Source organism: Euprymna scolopes, chromosome 29 (assembly GCF_053919585.1).
Source record: "Euprymna scolopes isolate OS-2025 chromosome 29, ASM5391958v1, whole genome shotgun sequence".
NCBI classification, from domain to species: Eukaryota; Metazoa; Mollusca; class Cephalopoda; order Sepiida; family Sepiolidae; genus Euprymna; species Euprymna scolopes.
The window spans coordinates 68,288,614-68,308,528 of NC_136510.1; the positions used below are offsets into that span (position 1 = coordinate 68,288,614).

General features: G+C 37.3%; 33 non-coding genes across 33 annotated transcripts; all 33 read left to right on the forward strand.

Moving 5' to 3' along the window:
- Nucleotides 1–161: 161 nt before the first annotated feature.
- Trnal-aag (transfer RNA leucine (anticodon AAG)) lies at nt 162–243 on the forward strand. Its single transcript has one exon. It is a non-coding gene; the product is annotated as a tRNA-Leu (tRNA).
- Nucleotides 244–382: 139 nt separating this feature from the next.
- Trnal-aag (transfer RNA leucine (anticodon AAG)) lies at nt 383–464 on the forward strand. The gene has a single exon. It is a non-coding gene; the product is annotated as a tRNA-Leu (tRNA).
- Nucleotides 465–1,535: 1,071 nt separating this feature from the next.
- Nucleotides 1,536–1,617, forward strand: Trnal-uag (transfer RNA leucine (anticodon UAG)). Its single transcript has one exon. It is a non-coding gene; the product is annotated as a tRNA-Leu (tRNA).
- Nucleotides 1,618–1,756: 139 nt separating this feature from the next.
- Trnal-aag (transfer RNA leucine (anticodon AAG)) lies at nt 1,757–1,838 on the forward strand. The gene has a single exon. It is a non-coding gene; the product is annotated as a tRNA-Leu (tRNA).
- A 1,079-nt stretch (nt 1,839–2,917) lies between these two features.
- On the forward strand, nt 2,918–2,999 carry Trnal-uag (transfer RNA leucine (anticodon UAG)). Its single transcript has one exon. It is a non-coding gene; the product is annotated as a tRNA-Leu (tRNA).
- Nucleotides 3,000–3,138: 139 nt separating this feature from the next.
- On the forward strand, nt 3,139–3,220 carry Trnal-aag (transfer RNA leucine (anticodon AAG)). The gene has a single exon. It is a non-coding gene; the product is annotated as a tRNA-Leu (tRNA).
- A 1,079-nt stretch (nt 3,221–4,299) lies between these two features.
- Nucleotides 4,300–4,381, forward strand: Trnal-aag (transfer RNA leucine (anticodon AAG)). Its single transcript has one exon. It is a non-coding gene; the product is annotated as a tRNA-Leu (tRNA).
- A 139-nt stretch (nt 4,382–4,520) lies between these two features.
- Trnal-aag (transfer RNA leucine (anticodon AAG)) lies at nt 4,521–4,602 on the forward strand. Its single transcript has one exon. It is a non-coding gene; the product is annotated as a tRNA-Leu (tRNA).
- A 1,079-nt stretch (nt 4,603–5,681) lies between these two features.
- On the forward strand, nt 5,682–5,763 carry Trnal-aag (transfer RNA leucine (anticodon AAG)). The gene has a single exon. It is a non-coding gene; the product is annotated as a tRNA-Leu (tRNA).
- Nucleotides 5,764–5,902: 139 nt separating this feature from the next.
- On the forward strand, nt 5,903–5,984 carry Trnal-aag (transfer RNA leucine (anticodon AAG)). The gene has a single exon. It is a non-coding gene; the product is annotated as a tRNA-Leu (tRNA).
- A 1,077-nt stretch (nt 5,985–7,061) lies between these two features.
- Nucleotides 7,062–7,143, forward strand: Trnal-uag (transfer RNA leucine (anticodon UAG)). The gene has a single exon. It is a non-coding gene; the product is annotated as a tRNA-Leu (tRNA).
- Nucleotides 7,144–7,308: 165 nt separating this feature from the next.
- Nucleotides 7,309–7,390, forward strand: Trnal-aag (transfer RNA leucine (anticodon AAG)). The gene has a single exon. It is a non-coding gene; the product is annotated as a tRNA-Leu (tRNA).
- Nucleotides 7,391–7,529: 139 nt separating this feature from the next.
- Nucleotides 7,530–7,611, forward strand: Trnal-aag (transfer RNA leucine (anticodon AAG)). The gene has a single exon. It is a non-coding gene; the product is annotated as a tRNA-Leu (tRNA).
- A 1,077-nt stretch (nt 7,612–8,688) lies between these two features.
- Trnal-uag (transfer RNA leucine (anticodon UAG)) lies at nt 8,689–8,770 on the forward strand. Its single transcript has one exon. It is a non-coding gene; the product is annotated as a tRNA-Leu (tRNA).
- Nucleotides 8,771–8,934: 164 nt separating this feature from the next.
- On the forward strand, nt 8,935–9,016 carry Trnal-aag (transfer RNA leucine (anticodon AAG)). Its single transcript has one exon. It is a non-coding gene; the product is annotated as a tRNA-Leu (tRNA).
- Nucleotides 9,017–9,155: 139 nt separating this feature from the next.
- Trnal-cag (transfer RNA leucine (anticodon CAG)) lies at nt 9,156–9,237 on the forward strand. Its single transcript has one exon. It is a non-coding gene; the product is annotated as a tRNA-Leu (tRNA).
- A 1,077-nt stretch (nt 9,238–10,314) lies between these two features.
- Trnal-uag (transfer RNA leucine (anticodon UAG)) lies at nt 10,315–10,396 on the forward strand. Its single transcript has one exon. It is a non-coding gene; the product is annotated as a tRNA-Leu (tRNA).
- Nucleotides 10,397–10,560: 164 nt separating this feature from the next.
- Nucleotides 10,561–10,642, forward strand: Trnal-aag (transfer RNA leucine (anticodon AAG)). The gene has a single exon. It is a non-coding gene; the product is annotated as a tRNA-Leu (tRNA).
- A 139-nt stretch (nt 10,643–10,781) lies between these two features.
- On the forward strand, nt 10,782–10,863 carry Trnal-aag (transfer RNA leucine (anticodon AAG)). Its single transcript has one exon. It is a non-coding gene; the product is annotated as a tRNA-Leu (tRNA).
- A 1,079-nt stretch (nt 10,864–11,942) lies between these two features.
- On the forward strand, nt 11,943–12,024 carry Trnal-uag (transfer RNA leucine (anticodon UAG)). The gene has a single exon. It is a non-coding gene; the product is annotated as a tRNA-Leu (tRNA).
- Nucleotides 12,025–12,188: 164 nt separating this feature from the next.
- Trnal-aag (transfer RNA leucine (anticodon AAG)) lies at nt 12,189–12,270 on the forward strand. The gene has a single exon. It is a non-coding gene; the product is annotated as a tRNA-Leu (tRNA).
- A 139-nt stretch (nt 12,271–12,409) lies between these two features.
- Trnal-aag (transfer RNA leucine (anticodon AAG)) lies at nt 12,410–12,491 on the forward strand. Its single transcript has one exon. It is a non-coding gene; the product is annotated as a tRNA-Leu (tRNA).
- Nucleotides 12,492–13,568: 1,077 nt separating this feature from the next.
- On the forward strand, nt 13,569–13,650 carry Trnal-uag (transfer RNA leucine (anticodon UAG)). Its single transcript has one exon. It is a non-coding gene; the product is annotated as a tRNA-Leu (tRNA).
- Nucleotides 13,651–13,814: 164 nt separating this feature from the next.
- On the forward strand, nt 13,815–13,896 carry Trnal-aag (transfer RNA leucine (anticodon AAG)). Its single transcript has one exon. It is a non-coding gene; the product is annotated as a tRNA-Leu (tRNA).
- A 139-nt stretch (nt 13,897–14,035) lies between these two features.
- On the forward strand, nt 14,036–14,117 carry Trnal-aag (transfer RNA leucine (anticodon AAG)). The gene has a single exon. It is a non-coding gene; the product is annotated as a tRNA-Leu (tRNA).
- Nucleotides 14,118–15,194: 1,077 nt separating this feature from the next.
- Nucleotides 15,195–15,276, forward strand: Trnal-uag (transfer RNA leucine (anticodon UAG)). Its single transcript has one exon. It is a non-coding gene; the product is annotated as a tRNA-Leu (tRNA).
- Nucleotides 15,277–15,440: 164 nt separating this feature from the next.
- Trnal-aag (transfer RNA leucine (anticodon AAG)) lies at nt 15,441–15,522 on the forward strand. Its single transcript has one exon. It is a non-coding gene; the product is annotated as a tRNA-Leu (tRNA).
- Nucleotides 15,523–15,661: 139 nt separating this feature from the next.
- Nucleotides 15,662–15,743, forward strand: Trnal-aag (transfer RNA leucine (anticodon AAG)). Its single transcript has one exon. It is a non-coding gene; the product is annotated as a tRNA-Leu (tRNA).
- Nucleotides 15,744–16,820: 1,077 nt separating this feature from the next.
- Trnal-uag (transfer RNA leucine (anticodon UAG)) lies at nt 16,821–16,902 on the forward strand. Its single transcript has one exon. It is a non-coding gene; the product is annotated as a tRNA-Leu (tRNA).
- Nucleotides 16,903–17,066: 164 nt separating this feature from the next.
- Trnal-aag (transfer RNA leucine (anticodon AAG)) lies at nt 17,067–17,148 on the forward strand. Its single transcript has one exon. It is a non-coding gene; the product is annotated as a tRNA-Leu (tRNA).
- A 139-nt stretch (nt 17,149–17,287) lies between these two features.
- Trnal-aag (transfer RNA leucine (anticodon AAG)) lies at nt 17,288–17,369 on the forward strand. The gene has a single exon. It is a non-coding gene; the product is annotated as a tRNA-Leu (tRNA).
- Nucleotides 17,370–18,446: 1,077 nt separating this feature from the next.
- Trnal-uag (transfer RNA leucine (anticodon UAG)) lies at nt 18,447–18,528 on the forward strand. The gene has a single exon. It is a non-coding gene; the product is annotated as a tRNA-Leu (tRNA).
- A 385-nt stretch (nt 18,529–18,913) lies between these two features.
- On the forward strand, nt 18,914–18,995 carry Trnal-aag (transfer RNA leucine (anticodon AAG)). Its single transcript has one exon. It is a non-coding gene; the product is annotated as a tRNA-Leu (tRNA).
- The last annotated feature ends 920 nt before the right edge of the window (nt 18,996–19,915 follow it).

Sequence of the window (19,915 nt, forward strand, 5' to 3'; positions counted from 1 at the left end):
TGTACACTTTTGCCATGAATTCCGACCGAAAAATGGTAAAAACAACGTGTATGAGCAATTTGGTCGTATAATGAAATGATTAAATTTTAGATGAAATCTTGTCAAAGTTTGAAATGCAAAGTGATTGTGATGAAAACGCAAAATAACTGCAGCGTAAGGTAGGTAGCGTGGCCGAGCGGTCTAAGGCGCTGGTTTAAGGTACCAGTCTCTTCGGAGGCGTGGGTTCGAATCCCACCGCTGCCAATAGTGTACACGTTGGTTGTTAATTCCAATAGAAATAAAACTTTTAAATGACGTAAATCAAATTTTTGTTTAGGATTTCTTCAAATTTCACATTTATATTGAGTATGATTAAAACGCGAAGTATCGAATGCAGAGGGCAGGTAGCGTGGCCGAGCGGTCTAAGGCGCTGGTTTAAGGCACCAGTCTCTTCGGAGGCGTGGGTTCGAATCCCACCGCTATCATGTGTAACATTTAAGTTACGTCCATAACTGTTTTTACTCAATTCCGCTCAAGCTTTGATCTTACAACATCATGGAAGTTAAAATACTGTGAAAGTGCTACTTCGGAAAGACGGGAAAAGAAAAAAAATCTTATATGAGTAAAAATATAAGCACACGTCGTTTTAATAGTTTTAAAATTCATTCTAACGTAACGGCTGAATTACTATTCGAGAATGTTAAAATTCAGCTCGGCTTATAGAGAGAATAATTATATTGGAAAAGATACATAATTGAACAAAGAATATAGTCCAAGTGGAAGTATGGATGACCAAAAAGAAAAAGAAATTATTGTCGCATACCAGTTGTTAAATTAATACTCGTTGATTTCATGATTATGAATGTGTGTGTATGGGAAAGTTTGAATCTTACTTTGACCAACGATAATATTTACATAAAGAAGAACATACGTAATTTGATGATACTGAATAGGCCCGTCTGATAACGAAAGGATGGGCCTAATCTAATGCGAGCCTTCATTTCCCATATTATATGAAGTATTGCCGCAGTTAGGTCGTGTAAACGTTGATTACTCCAAAGTTATTTTTCTAATTATGTCACCAACTTGCATGTTATAAAAGAGCTTCAGATCCATACAACATGTCTGGAAATATCGGAATTTCAAACTCCGTCATAATTTCGATCATGGAAAATGATTTTAAAGATGACTTCACACTCATAGTTCAAAGATATATCATATGCGGAAGTTTATTGGCTAAAATCTGGGCGACGCTGTGAGTGTATGCTCTAAACAGACCCGAAGTTATAACGAAAAGAGTGAATTTCAAGTTTTTACGAAAACTTGAGTTTTGACCTCGATATGCCGAAATCAAAGCCGCATTAAGGTAGACGATTGTTTGACAAGTTTGATGTCAGTTGCTGAAGCGATGTATACTGTACACAAACAAGCAAACAAACTTGACAAAAAACATGACCTGATTGTCGGAGGTAAAATCACTAACTATGTATTTGTGTCTGTTGAAAGTTGTATTTATGAGTTGTGATTAACGAAGCGAGGTTAGCGAGTTCTTATCTGGTAGCGTGGCCGAGCGGTCTAAGGCGCTGGTTTTAGGCACCAGTCTCTTCGGAGGCGTGGGTTCGAATCCCACCGCTGCCAATAGTGTACACGTTGGTTGTTAATTCCAATAGAAATAAAACTTTTAAATGACGTAAATCAAATTTTTGTTTAGGATTTCTTCAAATTTCACATTTATATTGAGTATGATTAAAACGCGAAGTATCGAATGCAGAGGGCAGGTAGCGTGGCCGAGCGGTCTAAGGCGCTGGTTTAAGGCACCAGTCTCTTCGGAGGCGTGGGTTCGAATCCCACCGCTATCATGTGTAACATTTAAGTTACGTCCATAACTGTTTTTACTCAATTCCGCTCAAGCTTTGATCTTACAACATCATGGAAGTTAAAATACTGTGAAAGTGCTACTTCGGAAAGACGGGAAAAGAAAAAAATTCTTATATGAGTAAAAATATAAGCACACGTCGTTTTAATAGTTTTAAAATTCATTCTAACGTAACGGCTGAATTACTATTCGAGAATGTTAAAATTCAGCTCGGCTTATAGAGAGAATAATTATATTGGAAAAGATACATAATTGAAAAAAGAATATAGTCCAAGTGGAAGTATGGATGACCAAAAAGAAAAAGAAATTATTGTCGCATACCAGTTGTTAAATTAATACTCGTTGATTTCATGATTATGAATGTGTGTGTATGGGAAAGTTTGAATCTTACTTTGACCAACGATAATATTTACATAAAGAAGAACATACGTAATTTGATGATACTGAATAGGCCCGTCTGATAACGAAAGGATGGGCCTAATCTAATGCGAGCCTTCATTTCCCATATTTTATGAAGTATTGCCGAAGTTAGGTCGTGTAAACGTTGATTACTCCAAAGTTATTTTTCTAATTATGTCACCAACTTGCATGTTGGTAACTGTTATAAAAGAGCTTCAGATCCATACAACATGTCTGGAAATATCGGAATTTCAAACTCCGTCATAATTTCGATCATGGAAAATGATTTTAAAGATGACTTCACACTCATAGTTCAAAGATATATCATATGCGGAAGTTTATTGGCTAAAATCTGGGCGACGCTGTGAGTGTATGCTCTAAACAGACCCGAAGTTATAACGAAAAGTGAATTTCATGTTTTTACGAAAACTTGAGTTTTGACCTCGATATGCCGAAATCAAAGCCGCATTAAGGTAGACGATTGTTTGACAAGTTTGATGTCAGTTGCTGAAGCGATGTATACTGTACACAAATAAGCAAACAAACTTGACAAAAAACATGACCTGATTGTCGGAGGTAAAATCACTAACTATGTATTTGTGTCTGTTGAAAGTTGTATTTGTGATTTGTGATTAACGAAGCGAGGTTAGCGAGTTCTTATCTGGTAGCGTGGCCGAGCGGTCTAAGGCGCTGGTTTTAGGCACCAGTCTCTCCGGAGGCTTGGGTTCGAATCCCACCGCTGCCAATAGTGTACACGTTGGTTGTTAATTCCAATAGAAATAAAACTTTTAAATGACGTAAATCAAATTTTTGTTTAGGATTTCTTCAAATTTCACATTTATATTGAGTATGATTAAAACGCGAAGTATCGAATGCAGAGGGCAGGTAGCGTGGCCGAGCGGTCTAAGGCGCTGGTTTAAGGCACCAGTCTCTTCGGAGGCGTGGGTTCGAATCCCACCGCTATCATGTGTAACATTTAAGTTACGTCCATAACTGTTTTTACTCAATTCCGCTCAAGCTTTGATCTTACAACATCATGGAAGTTAAAATACTGTGAAAGTGCTACTTCGGAAAGACGGGAAAAGAAAAAAATTCTTATATGAGTAAAAATATAAGCACACGTCGTTTTAATAGTTTTAAAATTCATTCTAACGTAACGGCTGAATTACTATTCGAGAATGTTAAAATTCAGCTCGGCTTATAGAGAGAATAATTATATTGGAAAAGATACATAATTGAAAAAAGAATATAGTCCAAGTGGAAGTATGGATGACCAAAAAGAAAAAGAAATTATTGTCGCATACCAGTTGTTAAATTAATACTCGTTGATTTCATGATTATGAATGTGTGTGTATGGGAAAGTTTGAATCTTACTTTGACCAACGATAATATTTACATAAAGAAGAACATACGTAATTTGATGATACTGAATAGGCCCGTCTGATAACGAAAGGATGGGCCTAATCTAATGCGAGCCTTCATTTCCCATATTTTATGAAGTATTGCCGAAGTTAGGTCGTGTAAACGTTGATTACTCCAAAGTTATTTTTCTAATTATGTCACCAACTTGCATGTTGGTAACTGTTATAAAAGAGCTTCAGATCCATACAACATGTCTGGAAATATCGGAATTTCAAACTCCGTCATAATTTCGATCATGGAAAATGATTTTAAAGATGACTTCACACTCATAGTTCAAAGATATATCATATGCGGAAGTTTATTGGCTAAAATCTGGGCGACGCTGTGAGTGTATGCTCTAAACAGACCCGAAGTTATAACGAAAAGTGAATTTCATGTTTTTACGAAAACTTGAGTTTTGACCTCGATATGCCGAAATCAAAGCCGCATTAAGGTAGACGATTGTTTGACAAGTTTGATGTCAGTTGCTGAAGCGATGTATACTGTACACAAATAAGCAAACAAACTTGACAAAAAACATGACCTGATTGTCGGAGGTAAAATCACTAACTATGTATTTGTGTCTGTTGAAAGTTGTATTTGTGATTTGTGATTAACGAAGCGAGGTTAGCGAGTTCTTATCTGGTAGCGTGGCCGAGCGGTCTAAGGCGCTGGTTTAAGGCACCAGTCTCTTCGGAGGCGTGGGTTCGAATCCCACCGCTGCCAATAGTGTACACGTTGGTTGTTAATTCCAATAGAAATAAAACTTTTAAATGACGTAAATCAAATTTTTGTTTAGGATTTCTTCAAATTTCACATTTATATTGAGTATGATTAAAACGCGAAGTATCGAATGCAGAGGGCAGGTAGCGTGGCCGAGCGGTCTAAGGCGCTGGTTTAAGGCACCAGTCTCTTCGGAGGCGTGGGTTCGAATCCCACCGCTATCATGTGTAACATTTAAGTTACGTCCATAACTGTTTTTACTCAATTCCGCTCAAGCTTTGATCTTACAACATCATGGAAGTTAAAATACTGTGAAAGTGCTACTTCGGAAAGACGGGAAAAGAAAAAAATTCTTATATGAGTAAAAATATAAGCACACGTCGTTTTAATAGTTTTAAAATTCATTCTAACGTAACGGCTGAATTACTATTCGAGAATGTTAAAATTCAGCTCGGCTTATAGAGAGAATAATTATATTGGAAAAGATACATAATTGAAAAAAGAATATAGTCCAAGTGGAAGTATGGATGACCAAAAAGAAAAAGAAATTATTGTCGCATACCAGTTGTTAAATTAATACTCGTTGATTTCATGATTATGAATGTGTGTGTATGGGAAAGTTTGAATCTTACTTTGACCAACGATAATATTTACATAAAGAAGAACATACGTAATTTGATGATACTGAATAGGCCCGTCTGATAACGAAAGGATGGGCCTAATCTAATGCGAGCCTTCATTTCCCATATTTTATGAAGTATTGCCGAAGTTAGGTCGTGTAAACGTTGATTACTCCAAAGTTATTTTTCTAATTATGTCACCAACTTGCATGTTGGTAACTGTTATAAAAGAGCTTCAGATCCATACAACATGTCTGGAAATATCGGAATTTCAAACTCCGTCATAATTTCGATCATGGAAAATGATTTTAAAGATGACTTCACACTCATAGTTCAAAGATATATCATATGCGGAAGTTTATTGGCTAAAATCTGGGCGACGCTGTGAGTGTATGCTCTAAACAGACCCGAAGTTATAACGAAAAGTGAATTTCATGTTTTTACGAAAACTTGAGTTTTGACCTCGATATGCCGAAATCAAAGCCGCATTAAGGTAGACGATTGTTTGACAAGTTTGATGTCAGTTGCTGAAGCGATGTATACTGTACACAAACAAGCAAACAAACTTGACAAAAAACATGACCTGATTGTCGGAGGTAAAATCACTAACTATGTATTTGTGTCTGTTGAAAGTTGTATTTGTGATTTGTGATTAACGAAGCGAGGTTAGCGAGTTCTTATCTGGTAGCGTGGCCGAGCGGTCTAAGGCGCTGGTTTAAGGCACCAGTCTCTTCGGAGGCGTGGGTTCGAATCCCACCGTTGCCAATAGTGTACACGTTGGTTGTTAATTCCAATAGAAATAAAACTTTTAAATGACGTAAATCAAATTTTTGTTTAGGATTTCTTCAAATTTCACATTTATATTGAGTATGATTAAAACGCGAAGTATCGAATGCAGAGGGCAGGTAGCGTGGCCGAGCGGTCTTAGGCGCTGGTTTAAGGCACCAGTCTCTTCGGAGGCGTGGGTTCGAATCCCACCGCTATCATGTGTAACATTTAAGTTACGTCCATAACTGTTTTTACTCAATTCCGCTCAAGCTTTGATCTTACAACATCATGGAAGTTAAAATACTGTGAAAGTGCTACTTCGGAAAGACGGGAAAAGAAAAAAATTCTTATATGAGTAAAAATATAAGCACACGTCGTTTTAATAGTTTTAAAATTCATTCTAACGTAACGGCTGAATTACTATTCGAGAATGTTAAAATTCAGCTCGGCTTATAGAGAGAATAATTATATTGGAAAAGATACATAATTGAAAAAAGAATATAGTCCAAGTGGAAGTATGGATGACCAAAAAGAAAAAGAAATTATTGTCGCATACCAGTTGTTAAATTAATACTCGTTGATTTCATGATTATGAATGTGTGTGTATGGGAAAGTTTGAATCTTACTTTGACCAACGATAATATTTACATAAAGAAGAACATACGTAATTTGATGATACTGAATAGGCCCGTCTGATAACGAAAGGATGGGCCTAATCTAATGCGAGCCTTCATTTCCCATATTATATGAAGTATTGCCGTCGTTAGGTCGTGTAAACGTTGATTACTCCAAAGTTATTTTTCTAATTATGTCACCAACTTGCATGTTGGTAACTGTTATAAAAGAGCTTCAGATCCATACAACATGTCTGGAAATATCGGAATTTCAAACTCCGTCATAATTTCGATCATGGAAAATGATTTTAAAGATGACTTCACACTCATAGTTCAAAGATATATCATATGCGGAAGTTTATTGGCTAAAATCTGGGCGACGCTGTGAGTGTATGCTCTAAACAGACCCGAAGTTATAACGAAAAGAGTGAATTTCAAGTTTTTACGAAAACTTGAGTTTTGACCTCGATATGCCAAAATCAAAGCCGCATTAAGGTAGACGATTGTTTGACAAGTTTGATGTCAGTTGCTGAAGCGATGTATACTGTACACAAACAAGCAAACAAACTTGACAAAAAACATGACCTGATTTTCGGAGGTAAAATCACTATGTATTTGTGTCTGTTGAAAGTTGTATTTATGAGTTGTGATTAACGAAGCGAGGTTAGCGAGTTCTTATCTGGTAGCGTGGCCGAGCGGTCTAAGGCGCTGGTTTTAGGCACCAGTCTCTTCGGAGGCGTGGGTTCGAATCCCACCGCTGCCAATAGTGTACACTTTTGCCATGAATTCCGACCGAAAAATGGTAAAAACAACGTGTATGAGCAATTTGGTCGTATAATGAAATGATTAAATTTTAGATGAAATCTTGTCAAAGTTTGAAATGCAAAGTGATTGTCATGAAAACGCAAAATAACTGCAGCGTAAGGTAGGTAGCGTGGCCGAGCGGTCTAAGGCGCTGGTTTAAGGCACCAGTCTCTTCGGAGGCGTGGGTTCGAATCCCACCGCTGCCAATAGTGTACATGTTGGTTGTTAATTCCAATAGAAATAAAACTTTTAAATGACGTAAATCAAATTTTTGTTTAAGATTTCTTCAAATTTCACATTTATATTGAGTATGATTAAAACGCGAAGTATCGAATGCAGAGGGCAGGTAGCGTGGCCGAGCGGTCTAAGGCGCTGGTTTAAGGCACCAGTCTCTTCGGAGGCGTGGGTTCGAATCCCACCGCTATCATGTGTAACATTTAAGTTGCGTCCACAACTGTTTTTACTCAATTCCGCTCAAGCTTTGATCTTACAACATCATGGAAGTTAAAATACTGTGAAAGTGCTACTTCGGAAAGACGGGAAAAGAAAAAAATTCTTATATGAGTAAAAATATAAGCACACGTCGTTTTAATAGTTTTAAAATTCATTCTAACGTAACGGCTGAATTACTATTCGAGAATGTTAAAATTCAGCTCGGCTTATAGAGAGAATAATTATATTGGAAAAGATACATAATTGAAAAAAGAATATAGTCCAAGTGGAAGTATGGATGACCAAAAAGAAAAAGAAATTATTGTCGCATACCAGTTGTTAAATTAATAATCGTTGGTTTCATGATTATGAATGTGTGTGTATGGGAAAGTTTGAATCTTACTTTGACCAACGATAATATTTACATAAAGAAGAACATACGTAATTTGATGATACTGAATAGGCCCGTCTGATAACGAAAGGATGGGCCTAATCTAATGCGAGCCTTCATTTCCCATATTATATGAAGTATTGCCGAAGTTAGGTCGTGTAAACGTTGATTACTCCAAAGTTATTTTTCTAATTATGTCACCAATTTGCATGTTGGTAACTGTTATAAAAGAGCTTCAGATCCATACAACATGTCTGGAAATATCGGAATTTCAAACTCCGTCATAATTTCGATCATGGAAAATGATTTTAAAGATGACTTCACACTCATAGTTCAAAGATATATCATATGCGGAAGTTTATTGGCTAAAATCTGGGCGACGCTGTGAGTGTATGCTCTAAACAGACCCGAAGTTATAACGAAAAGAGTGAATTTCAAGTTTTTACGAAAACTTGAGTTTTGACCTCGATATGCCGAAATCAAAGCCGCATTAAGGTAGACGATTGTTTGACAAGTTTGATGTCAGTTGCTGAAGCGATGTATACTGTACACAAACAAGCAAACAAACTTGACAAAAAACATGACCTGATTGTCGGAGGTAAAATCACTATGTATTTGTGTCTGTTGAAAGTTGTATTTATGAGTTGTGATTAACGAAGCGAGGTTAGCGAGTTCTTATCTGGTAGCGTGGCCGAGCGGTCTAAGGCGCTGGTTTTAGGCACCAGTCTCTTCGGAGGCGTGGGTTCGAATCCCACCGCTGCCAATAGTGTACACTTTTGCCATGAATTCCGACGGAAAATGGTAAAAACAACGTGTATGAGCAATTTGGTCGTATAATGAAATGATTAAATTTTAGATGAAATCTTGTCAAAGTTTGAAATGCAAAGTGATTGTGATGAAAACGCAAAATAACTGCAGCGTAAGGTAGGTAGCGTGGCCGAGCGGTCTAAGGCGCTGGTTTAAGGCACCAGTCTCTTCGGAGGCGTGGGTTCGAATCCCACCGCTGCCAATAGTGTACACGTTGGTTGTTAATTCCAATAGAAATAAAACTTTTAAATGACGTAAATCAAATTTTTGTTTAGGATTTCTTCAAATTTCACATTTATATTGAGTATGATTAAAACGCGAAGTATCGAATGCAGAGGGCAGGTAGCGTGGCCGAGCGGTCTAAGGCGCTGGTTTCAGGCACCAGTCTCTTCGGAGGCGTGGGTTCGAATCCCACCGCTATCATGTGTAACATTTAAGTTACGTCCATAACTGTTTTTACTCAATTCCGCTCAAGCTTTGATCTTACAACATCATGGAAGTTAAAATACTGTGAAAGTGCTACTTCGGAAAGACGGGAAAAGAAAAAAATTCTTATATGAGTAAAAATATAAGCACACGTCGTTTTAATAGTTTTAAAATTCATTCTAACGTAACGGCTGAATTACTATTCGAGAATGTTAAAATTCAGCTCGGCTTATAGAGAGAATAATTATATTGGAAAAGATACATAATTGAAAAAAGAATATAGTCCAAGTGGAAGTATGGATGACCAAAAAGAAAAAGAAATTATTGTCGCATACCAGTTGTTAAATTAATACTCGTTGATTTCATGATTATGAATGTGTGTGTATGGGAAAGTTTGAATCTTACTTTGACCAACGATAATATTTACATAAAGAAGAACATACGTAATTTGATGATACTGAATAGGCCCGTCTGATAACGAAAGGATGGGCCTAATCTAATGCGAGCCTTCATTTCCCATATTATATGAAGTATTGCCGCAGTTAGGTCGTGTAAACGTTGATTACTCCAAAGTTATTTTTCTAATTATGTCACCAACTTGCATGTTGGTAACTGTTATAAAAGAGCTTCAGATCCATACAACATGTCTGGAAATATCGGAATTTCAAACTCCGTCATAATTTCGATCATGGAAAATGATTTTAAAGATGACTTCACACTCATAGTTCAAAGATATATCATATGCGGAAGTTTATTGGCTAAAATCTGGGCGACGCTGTGAGTGTATGCTCTAAACAGACCCGAAGTTATAACGAAAAGAGTGAATTTCAAGTTTTTACGAAAACTTGAGTTTTGACCTCGATATGCCGAAATCAAAGCCGCATTAAGGTAGACGATTGTTTGACAAGTTTGATGTCAGTTGCTGAAGCGATGTATACTGTACACAAACAAGCAAACAAACTTGACAAAAAACATGACCTGATTGTCGGAGGTAAAATCACGATGTATTTGTGTCTGTTGAAAGTTGTATTTATGAGTTGTGATTAACGAAGCGAGGTTAGCGAGTTCTTCTCTGGTAGCGTGGCCGAGCGGTCTAAGGCGCTGGTTTTAGGCACCAGTCTCTTCGGAGGCGTGGGTTCGAATCCCACCGCTGCCAATAGTGTACACTTTTGCCATGAATTCCGACGGAAAATGGTAAAAACAACGTGTATGAGCAATTTGGTCGTATAATGAAATGATTAAATTTTAGATGAAATCTTGTCAAAGTTTGAAATGCAAAGTGATTGTGATGAAAACGCAAAATAACTGCAGCGTAAAGTAGGTAGCGTGGCCGAGCGGTCTAAGGCGCTGGTTTAAGGCACCAGTCTCTTCGGAGGCGTGGGTTCGAATCCCACCGCTGCCAATAGTGTACACGTTGGTTGTTAATTCCAATAGAAATAAAACTTTTAAATGACGTAAATCAAATTTTTGTTTAGGATTTCTTCAAATTTCACATTTATATTGAGTATGATTAAAACGCGAAGTATCGAATGCAGAGGGCAGGTAGCGTGGCCGAGCGGTCTAAGGCGCTGGTTTAAGGCACCAGTCTCTTCGGAGGCGTGGGTTCGAATCCCACCGCTATCATGTGTAACATTTAAGTTACGTCCATAACTGTTTTTACTCAATTCCGCTCAAGCTTTGATCTTACAACATCATGGAAGTTAAAATACTGTGAAAGTGCTACTTCGGAAAGACGGGAAAAGAAAAAAATTCTTATATGAGTAAAAATATAAGCACACGTCGTTTTAATAGTTTTAAAATTCATTCTAACGTAACGGCTGAATTACTATTCGAGAATGTTAAAATTCAGCTCGGCTTATAGAGAGAATAATTATATTGGAAAAGATACATAATTGAAAAAAGAATATAGTCCAAGTGGAAGTATGGATGACCAAAAAGAAAACAAAAAATTATTGTCGCATACCAGTTGTTAAATTAATACTCGTTGATTTCATGATTATGAATGTGTGTGTATGGGAAAGTTTGAATCTTACTTTGACCAACGATAATATTTACATAAAGAAGAACATACGTAATTTGATGATACTGAATAGGCCCGTCTGATAACGAAAGGAGTGGCCTAATCTAATGCGAGCCTTCATTTCCCATATTATATGAAGTATTGCCGAAGTTAGGTCGTGTAAACGTTGATTACTCCAAAGTTATTTTTCTAATTATGTCACCAATTTGCATGTTGGTAACTGTTATAAAAGAGCTTCAGATCCATACAACATGTCTGGAAATATCGGAATTTCAAACTCCGTCATAATTTCGATCATGGAAAATGATTTTAAAGATGACGTCACACTCATAGTTCAAAGATATATCATATGCGGAAGTTTATTGGCTAAAATCTGGGCGACGCTGTGAGTGTATGCTCTAAACAGACCCGAAGTTATAACGAAAAGAGTGAATTTCAAGTTTTTATGAAAACTGGAGTTTTGACCTCGATATGCCGAAATCAAAGCCGCATTAAGGTAGACGATTGTTTGACAAGTTTGATGTCAGTTGCTGAAGCGATGTATACTGTACACAAACAAGCAAACAAACTTGACAAAAAACATGACCTGATTGTCGGAGGTAAAATCACTATGTATTTGTGTCTGTTGAAAGTTGTATTTATGAGTTGTGATTAACGAAGCGAGGTTAGCGAGTTCTTATCTGGTAGCGTGGCCGAGCGGTCTAAGGCGCTGGTTTTAGGCACCAGTCTCTTCGGAGGCGTGGGTTCGAATCCCACCGCTGCCAATAGTGTACACTTTTGCCATGAATTCCGACGGAAAATGGTAAAAACAACGTGTATGAGCAATTTGGTCGTATAATGAAATGATTAAATTTTAGATGAAATCTTGTCAAAGTTTGAAATGCAAAGTGATTGTGATGAAAACGCAAAATAACTGCAGCGTAAGGTAGGTAGCGTGGCCGAGCGGTCTAAGGCGCTGGTTTAAGGCACCAGTTTCTTCGGAGGCGTGGGTTCGAATCCCACCGCTGCCAATAGTGTACACGTTGGCTGTTAATTCCAATAGAAATAAAACTTTTAAATGACGTAAATCAAATTTTTGTTTAGGATTTCTTCAAATTTCACATTTATATTGAGTATGATTAAAACGCGAAGTATCGAATGCAGAGGGCAGGTAGCGTGGCCGAGCGGTCTTAGGAGCTGGTTTAAGGCACCAGTCTCTTCGGAGGCGTGGGTTCGAATCCCACCGCTATCATGTGTAACATTTAAGTTACGTCCATAACTGTTTTTACTCAATTCCGCTCAAGCTTTGATCTTACAACATCATGGAAGTTAAAATACTGTGAAAGTGCTACTTCTGAAAGACGGGAAAAGAAAAAAATTCTTATATGAGTAAAAATATAAGCACACGTCGTTTTAATAGTTTTAAAATTCATTCTAACGTAACGGCTGAATTACTATTCGAGAATGTTAAAATTCAGCTCGGCTTATAGAGAGAATAATTATATTGGAAAAGATACATAATTGAAAAAAGAATATAGTCCAAGTGGAAGTATGGATGACCAAACAGAAAAAGAAATTATTGTCGCATACCAGTTGTTAAATTAATACTCGTTGATTTCATGATTATGAATGTGTGTGTATGGGAAAGTTTGAATCTTACTTTGACCAACGATAATATTTACATAAAGAAGAACATACGTAATGTGATGATACTGAATAGGCCCGTCTGATAACGAAAGGATGGGCCTAATCTAATGCGAGCCTTCATTTCCCATATTATATGAAGTATTGCCGCAGTTAGGTCGTGTAAACGTTGATTACTCCAAAGTTATTTTTCTAATTATGTCACCAACTTGCATGTTGGTAACTGTTATAAAAGAGCTTCAGATCCATACAACATGTCTGGAAATATCGGAATTTCAAACTCCGTCATAATTTCGATCATGGAAAATGATTTTAAAGATGACTTCACACTCATAGTTCAAAGATATATCATATGCGGAAGTTTATTGGCTAAAATCTGGGCGACGCTGTGAGTGTATGCTCTAAACAGACCCGAAGTTATAACGAAAAGAGTGAATTTCAAGTTTTTACGAAAACTTGAGTTTTGACCTCGATATGCCGAAATCAAAGCTGCATTAAGGTAGACGATTGTTTGACAAGTTTGATGTCAGTTGCTGAAGCGATGTATACTGTACACAAACAAGCAAACAAACTTGACAAAAAACATGACCTGATTGTCGGAGGTAAAATCACTATGTATTTGTGTCTGTTGAAAGTTGTATTTATGAGTTGTGATTAACGAAGCGAGGTTAGCGAGTTCTTATCTGGTAGCGTGGCCGAGCGGTCTAAGGCGCTGGTTTTAGGCACCAGTCTCTTCGGAGGCGTGGGTTCGAATCCCACCGCTGCCAATAGTGTACACTTTTGCCATGAATTCCGACGGAAAATGGTAAAAACAACGTGTATGAGCAATTTGGTCGTATAATGAAATGATTAAATTTTAGATGAAATCTTGTCAAAGTTTGAAATGCAAAGTGATTGTGATGAAAACGCAAAATAACTGCAGCGTAAGGTAGGTAGCGTGGCCGAGCGGTCTAAGGCGCTGGTTCAAGGCACCAGTCTCTTCGGAGGCGTGGGTTCGAATCCCACCGCTGCCAATAGTGTACACGTTGGTTGTTAATTCCAATAGAAATAAAACTTTTAAATGACGTAAATCGAATTTTTGTTTAGGATTTCTTCAAATTTCACATTTATATTGAGTATGATTAAAACGCGAAGTATCGAATGCAGAGGGCAGGTAGCGTGGCCGAGCGGTCTAAGGCGCTGGTTTAAGGCACCAGTCTCTTCGGAGGCGTGGGTTCGAATCCCACCGCTATCATGTGTAACATTTAAGTTACGTCCATAACTGTTTTTACTCAATTCCGCTCAAGCTTTGATCTTACAACATCATGGAAGTTAAAATACTGTGAAAGTGCTACTTCTGAAAGACGGGAAAAGAAAAAAATTCTTATATGAGTAAAAATATAAGCACACGTCGTTTTAATAGTTTTAAAATTCATTCTAACGTAACGGCTGAATTACTATTCGAGAATGTTAAAATTCAGCTCGGCTTATAGAGAGAATAATTATATTGGAAAAGATACATAATTGAAAAAAGAATATAGTCCAAGTGGAAGTATGGATGACCAAACAGAAAAAGAAATTATTGTCGCATACCAGTTGTTAAATTAATACTCGTTGATTTCATGATTATGAATGTGTGTGTATGGGAAAGTTTGAATCTTACTTTGACCAACGATAATATTTACATAAAGAAGAACATACGTAATGTGATGATACTGAATAGGCCCGTCTGATAACGAAAGGATGGGCCTAATCTAATGCGAGCCTTCATTTCCCATATTATATGAAGTATTGCCGCAGTTAGGTCGTGTAAACGTTGATTACTCCAAAGTTATTTTTCTAATTATGTCACCAACTTGCATGTTGGTAACTGTTATAAAAGAGCTTCAGATCCATACAACATGTCTGGAAATATCGGAATTTCAAACTCCGTCATAATTTCGATCATGGAAAATGATTTTAAAGATGACTTCACACTCATAGTTCAAAGATATATCATATGCGGAAGTTTATTGGCTAAAATCTGGGCGACGCTGTGAGTGTATGCTCTAAACAGACCCGAAGTTATAACGAAAAGAGTGAATTTCAAGTTTTTACGAAAACTTGAGTTTTGACCTCGATATGCCGAAATCAAAGCCGCATTAAGGTAGACGATTGTTTGACAAGTTTGATGTCAGTTGCTGAAGCGATGTATACTGTACACAAACAAGCAAACAAACTTGACAAAAAACATGACCTGATTGTCGGAGGTAAAATCACTATGTATTTGTGTCTGTTGAAAGTTGTATTTATGAGTTGTGATTAACGAAGCGAGGTTAGCGAGTTCTTATCTGGTAGCGTGGCCGAGCGGTCTAAGGCGCTGGTTTTAGGCACCAGTCTCTTCGGAGGCGTGGGTTCGAATCCCACCGCTGCCAATAGTGTACACTTTTGCCATGAATTCCGACGGAAAATGGTAAAAACAACGTGTATGAGCAATTTGGTCGTATAATGAAATGATTAAATTTTAGATGAAATCTTGTCAAAGTTTGAAATGCAAAGTGATTGTGATGAAAACGCAAAATAACTGCAGCGTAAGGTAGGTAGCGTGGCCGAGCGGTCTAAGGCGCTGGTTTAAGGCACCAGTTTCTTCGGAGGCGTGGGTTCGAATCCCACCGCTGCCAATAGTGTACACGTTGGCTGTTAATTCCAATAGAAATAAAACTTTTAAATGACGTAAATCAAATTTTTGTTTAGGATTTCTTCAAATTTCACATTTATATTGAGTATGATTAAAACGCGAAGTATCGAATGCAGAGGGCAGGTAGCGTGGCCGAGCGGTCTTAGCCGCTGGTTTAAGGCACCAGTCTCTTCGGAGGCGTGGGTTCGAATCCCACCGCTATCATGTGTAACATTTAAGTTACGTCCATAACTGTTTTTACTCAATTCCGCTCAAGCTTTGATCTTACAACATCATGGAAGTTAAAATACTGTGAAAGTGCTACTTCTGAAAGACGGGAAAAGAAAAAAATTCTTATATGAGTAAAAATATAAGCACACGTCGTTTTAATAGTTTTAAAATTCATTCTAACGTAACGGCTGAATTACTATTCGAGAATGTTAAAATTCAGCTCGGCTTATAGAGAGAATAATTATATTGGAAAAGATACATAATTGAAAAAAGAATATAGTCCAAGTGGAAGTATGGATGACCAAACAGAAAAAGAAATTATTGTCGCATACCAGTTGTTAAATTAATACTCGTTGATTTCATGATTATGAATGTGTGTGTATGGGAAAGTTTGAATCTTACTTTGACCAACGATAATATTTACATAAAGAAGAACATACGTAATGTGATGATACTGAATAGGCCCGTCTGATAACGAAAGGATGGGCCTAATCTAATGCGAGCCTTCATTTCCCATATTATATGAAGTATTGCCGAAGTTAGGTCGTGTAAACGTTGATTACTCCAAAGTTATTTTTCTAATTATGTCACCAATTTGCATGTTGGTAACTGTTATAAAAGAGCTTCAGATCCATACAACATGTCTGGAAATATCGGAATTTCAAACTCCGTCATAATTTCGATCATGGAAAATGATTTTAAAGATGACTTCACACTCATAGTTCAAAGATATATCATATGCGGAAGTTTATTGGCTAAAATCTGGGCGACGCTGTGAGTGTATGCTCTAAACAGACCCGAAGTTATAACGAAAAGAGTGAATTTCAAGTTTTTACGAAAACTTGAGTTTTGACCTCGATATGCCGAAATCAAAGCCGCATTAAGATAGACGATTGTTTGACAAGTTTGATGTCAGTTGCTGAAGCGATGTATACTGTACACAAACAAGCAAACAAACTTGACAAAAAACATGACCTGATTGTCGGAGGTAAAATCACTATGTATTTGTGTCTGTTGAAAGTTGTATTTATGAGTTGTGATTAACGAAGCGAGGTTAGCGAGTTCTTATCTGGTAGCGTGGCCGAGCGGTCTAAGGCGCTGGTTTTAGGCACCAGTCTCTTCGGAGGCGTGGGTTCGAATCCCACCGCTGCCAATAGTGTACACTTTTGCCATGAATTCCGACGGAAAATGGTAAAAACAACGTGTATGAGCAATTTGGTCGTATAATGAAATGATTAAATTTTAGATGAAATCTTGTCAAAGTTTGAAATGCAAAGTGATTGTGATGAAAACGCAAAATAACTGCAGCGTAAGGTAGGTAGCGTGGCCGAGCGGTCGAAGGCGCTGGTTTAAGGCACCAGTCTCTTCGGAGGCGTGGGTTCGAATCCCACCGCTGCCAATAGTGTACACGTTGGTTGTTAATTCCAATAGAAATAAAACTTTTAAATGACGTAAATCAAATTTTTGTTTAGGATTTCTTCAAATTTCACATTTATATTGAGTATGATTAAAACGCGAAGTATCGAATGCAGAGGGCAGGTAGCGTGGCCGAGCGGTCTAAGGCGCTGGTTTAAGGCACCAGTCTCTTCGGAGGCGTGGGTTCGAATCCCACCGCTATCATGTGTAACATTTAAGTTACGTCCATAACTGTTTTTACTCAATTCCGCTCAAGCTTTGATCTTACAACATCATGGAAGTTAAAATACTGTGAAAGTGCTACTTCGGAAAGACGGGAAAAGAAAAAAGTTCTTATATGAGTAAAAATATAAGCACACGTCGTTTTAATAGTTTTAAAATTCATTCTAACGTAACGGCTGAATTACTATTCGAGAATGTTAAAATTCAGCTCGGCTTATAGAGAGAATAATTATATTGGAAAAGATACATAATTGAAAAAAGAATATAGTCCAAGTGGAAGTATGGATGACCAAAAAGAAAAAGAAATTATTGTCGCATACCAGTTGTTAAATTAATACTCGTTGATTTCATGATTATGAATGTGTGTGTATGGGAAAGTTTGAATCTTACTTTGACCAACGATAATATTTACATAAAGAAGAACATACGTAATTTGATGATACTGAATAGGCCTGTCTGATAACGAAAGGATGGGCCTAATCTAATGCGAGCCTTCATTTCCCATATTATATGAAGTATTGCCGAAGTTAGGTCGTGTAAACGTTGATTACTCCAAAGTTATTTTTCTAATTATGTCACCAATTTGCATGTTGTTAACTGTTATAAAAGAGCTTCAGATCCATACAACATGTCTGGAAATATCGGAATTTCAAACTCCGTCATAATTTCGATCATGGAAAATGATTTTAAAGATGACTTCACACTCATAGTTCAAAGATATATCATATGCGGAAGTTTATTGGCTAAAATCTGGGCGACGCTGTGAGTGTATGCTCTAAACAGACCCGAAGTTATAACGAAAAGAGTGAATTTCAAGTTTTTACGAAAACTTGAGTTTTGACCTCGATATGCCGAAATCAAAGCCGCATTAAGGTAGACGATTGTTTGACAAGTTTGATGTCAGTTGCTGAAGCGATGTATACTGTACACAAACAAGCAAACAAACTTGACAAAAAACATGACCTGATTGTCGGAGGTAAAATCACTATGTATTTGTGTCTGTTGAAAGTTGTATTTATGAGTTGTGATTAACGAAGCGAGGTTAGCGAGTTCTTATCTGGTAGCGTGGCCGAGCGGTCTAAGGCGCTGGTTTTAGGCACCAGTCTCTTCGGAGGCGTGGGTTCGAATCCCACCGCTGCCAATAGTGTACACTTTTGCCATGAATTCCGACGGAAAATGGTAAAAACAACGTGTATGAGCAATTTGGTCGTATAATGAAATGATTAAATTTTAGATGAAATCTTGTCAAAGTTTGAAATGCAAAGTGATTGTGATGAAAACGCAAAATAACTGCAGCGTAAGGTAGGTAGCGTGGCCGAGCGGTCGAAGGCGCTGGTTTAATGCAACAGTCTCTTCGGAGGCGTGGGTTCGAATCCCACCGCTGCCAATAGTGTACACGTTGGTTGTTAATTCCAATAGAAATAAAACTTTTAAATGACGTAAATCAAATTTTTGTTTAGGATTTCTTCAAATTTCACATTTATATTGAGTATGATTAAAACGCGAAGTATCGAATGCAGAGGGCAGGTAGCGTGGCCGAGCGGTCTAAGGCGCTGGTTTAAGGCACCAGTCTCTTCGGAGGCGTGGGTTCGAATCCCACCGCTATCATGTGTAACATTTAAGTTACGTCCATAACTGTTTTTACTCAATTCCGCTCAAGCTTTGATCTTACAACATCATGGAAGTTAAAATACTGTGAAAGTGCTACTTCGGAAAGACGGGAAAAGAAAAAAGTTCTTATATGAGTAAAAATATAAGCACACGTCGTTTTAATAGTTTTAAAATTCATTCTAACGTAAGGGCTGAATTACTATTCGAGAATGTTAAAATTCAGCTCGGCTTATAGAGAGAATAATTATATTGGAAAAGATACATAATTGAAAAAAGAATATAGTCCAAGTGGAAGTATGGATGACCAAAAAGAAAAAGAAATTATTGTCGCATACCAGTTGTTAAATTAATACTCGTTGATTTCATGATTATGAATGTGTGTGTATGGGAAAGTTTGAATCTTACTTTGACCAACGATAATATTTACATAAAGAAGAACATACGTAATTTGATGATACTGAATAGGCCCGTCTGATAACGAAAGGATGGGCCTAATCTAATGCGAGCCTTCATTTCCCATATTATATGAAGTATTGCCGCAGTTAGGTCGTGTAAACGTTGATTACTCCAAAGTTATTTTTCTAATTATGTCACCAACTTGCATGTTGGTAACTGTTATAAAAGAGCTTCAGATCCATACAACATGTCTGGAAATATCGGAATTTCAAACTCCGTCATAATTTCGATCATGGAAAATGATTTTAAAGATGACTTCACACTCATAGTTCAAAGATATATCATATGCGGAAGTTTATTGGCTAAAATCTGGGCGACGCTGTGAGTGTATGCTCTAAACAGACCCGAAGTTATAACGAAAAGAGTGAATTTCAAGTTTTTACGAAAACTTGAGTTTTGACCTCGATATGCCGAAATCAAAGCCGCATTAAGGTAGACGATTGTTTGACAAGTTTGATGTC